The sequence below is a fragment of the Elephantulus edwardii genome, unplaced genomic scaffold (genome assembly GCF_000299155.1).
Source record: "Elephantulus edwardii isolate Elephantulus edwardi_28Jun2011 unplaced genomic scaffold, EleEdw1.0 scaffold00133, whole genome shotgun sequence".
Taxonomy (NCBI): Eukaryota; Metazoa; Chordata; class Mammalia; order Macroscelidea; family Macroscelididae; genus Elephantulus; species Elephantulus edwardii.
In genome coordinates this window covers 5,953,448-5,956,288 of record NW_006399883.1, presented here as the reverse complement: position 1 = coordinate 5,956,288, position 2,841 = coordinate 5,953,448, and positions in this window count along the sequence as shown.

Sequence of the window (2,841 nt, the reverse complement as noted above, 5' to 3'; positions counted from 1 at the left end):
CAGCAAGTTTTCAGAGACAGTAAATCACATAAGAGGTGACTGCTCATCCTTTGCCGATAGAGCATCTGGTGGATTCAAATCGTCTATCTGTGGGACTGCAGCACAGCTTCTTAGCACTTAGCCATCAGAGCTTCCCTGTAGGTGATATTAATGATAATGTTTGATAATTTCCAAATTCTGTTCGATCTCCTTTCTTGGGAATGGGAACAAATGCAAATTGCCTCAACTCAGTTCAAGTAGCGATCTTCCAAATTTCCTGGCACAGATCCTGTCCAGGGCTACATCTCTTAGTTGAAATATGTCAACTGGTATCACATCAATTTCTGGGGCCTTCTTTTTTGCCAGTGTTTTCAATACAGCTTGAACTTCTTCCCTTTTTACCATTGGCTCTTTACCATATGCTACTTCTTTAATTTCTGCATCAACCTATTCTTTTTGGTATAGTGACTCTGTGTAGTTTATCATCTTCTGATGCTTCCTGAATCATTCGAGATTTTGCCCATAGTATCTCTCAGTTCTGCGACTCAAGGCTTGACTTTGGTTTTTACTTCTTTCAACTTGAGAAATGCCAAGGAAGTTCTCCCATTTTATTTTCCAACTCCAGCTCCTTGCACATTCTGTTGTAATACTTAGTGCTTTGTCTTCTCAAGCCATCTTCTGAAATCTTCCATCCATTTATTTTGGCATCTCTTCCCTATGTTTTGGCTTCTTAATGCTCTAGTGTGATTTTCAGACCCTCTTCTAACATCTGTTTTGGACTTTTCTTTCTCCTCTTTCTAACAACATTTTCCTCTCTTCATAATGATATTTTTGAGGTCATCCCACAAACAGAGCTTTAGGGAGATTAAAATAGAAACATTATCCCCAAAAGCAGGCCTAAACGTTGTTAGGTCACATCAAATGGACTATGATCCTCATAGAGACCCTCCCCTGTACCATCTCACCATCTCTGCCACGCTTGAGTCCACTGTCACAGTAGTTGTGTCGGTCCATCTTGTTCAGGGTCATTCTCTTTGGCTGACCTTTCCGGCAGAATGTCTTTTTCTCAGGATAAGCCCCTCCTGCTAACATGCCCAAGTATGTGAGATAAAGTTCCACCGTCCTTACCTATTAGGAGCACCCTCGCTGCACAACCTCCTAGACAGATTTGTTTATTTGACAGTCCAGGGGATATTCAGAACTCTTCATCAGCACCACAATTCAAAGGCATGATTTTTCACTGGTCTTCATTATCTGCCATCCTATTTTCAGTTGCTTTGTATATAACTGAAAATAGGACAGCAACTGAAAATACTATCGTTTGGATCTGGCACTCCTTAGTGTTTAAACTGATATCCTAGCTCTTTAGCATGTTGGAGAGGTCCTTCCCCAGCTGACCGAGTTAAGTTTGGTCATGGGGCTCTTCTTATGAATAGTGTTAACTTCTGTCATTGGCCTTTTATCCCCAGTGTTCCTGAGATTACTCAACAGCAAACAATGGATTTCATCTTACACAGTATTTGTCACAACCTTTAGTTCTCATGGTATTTAGTCCCTCCAATCACTTTGGACAGATCACCATATCTTCACTCAACCTTCCTGGTTTTCCTCCTCCACTAATGGTTGCACCTCCACAATCTGCTTCAAGGACTAAAAGGTAAGGTTACCGAAAACTAGACAGAAAATTCAAGGATCACCTTGGTGACCAAACAATATTAGAAATTGCAAAGGAAGTAGTGTAGGAGAGAAAATTTGTATTTTCTAATTATCAGAATTAATTTTCAGTGAAAAAGCTTGGTCAATTTTATTTTTCTTGAAATATGTGCTGTATCACCTATTCCACATTCTCTTCCACAATGCAAATGTTAACATTACTCACTGAGAAATGAGATCTTGCAACCTACTTGCAGCGAGCTGAATAAAAACAACATGCAGGATCCTGAACCATGGCACTTCCAATGCATGCAGGGTTAAGACTCTGAATGCCCTGAGGCCACCATGGTGTGAGAACACTAAGCCACATGGGAAGGTCACTTATAGCAATGCAATAGCATGAGAGACCAGGGGGAAAGCTGCCCTGCTGAATCCATCCCAAATTCAAGCTATAGTTTTGGGTAGTTTGTTACAAAGCAGTAACTGGAGCAAAGCACAACCAAGTGTCCAACACAGTAAATTGGCAGGAAGGTAGAAAACAGACTTAACATCAAGCACATTGCTGTAAAATTTTAGAACAATGATAGTCATGGTCTTAAAATCTTATGGAGAAAAGAAGCCCCAGGGTAAAGCATCAGGCCCAGAGGCAGCACCTGGAAGCTGAAGCTGAAGCAGGAAGATGAGGTTCATTCAGGAAGAGTCACCTCCAAGAATCAGTGGTTTGAACCTGACGCACATGCCTGAGTTGCTGGAAGTTTTACACCAAGGGTAGACTTGGATGAGGTAATGACAGAAACTCAGAATCTTAACTCAAAGGAAAATAAAATCACACCTAATGACAGAAATTGAAGTCTTCATGGATTGGCATGAAGTTAATCATAAAAGTGCCTAAAAGAATGCTTTTCCCTCCTCCTAGGACCGCTGTGCTAGATAAGATGGCAAGCTGGCTTTTGCCAAAGGCCTTTTCTGAATCAATCCTTGAGTATCTTATTCTCTTTAGACTTCCAGTAACTTGACTTGTCAAATCAGGGCCAACTCAGCTGACCTGCCAAAGAGTTTTTGAGGCTGTAAATTATACAGGAGAAGTTTGTAAATTTTTCTCCCTTTGGACATCGGATGGACTTGAACTACTAGGCAGGTGCAGCCTTTGAGTTAGCAGCACAACTCCCTCCAGACCAGAGGCCACCAGATCTTCCAGTGCTTAGATTA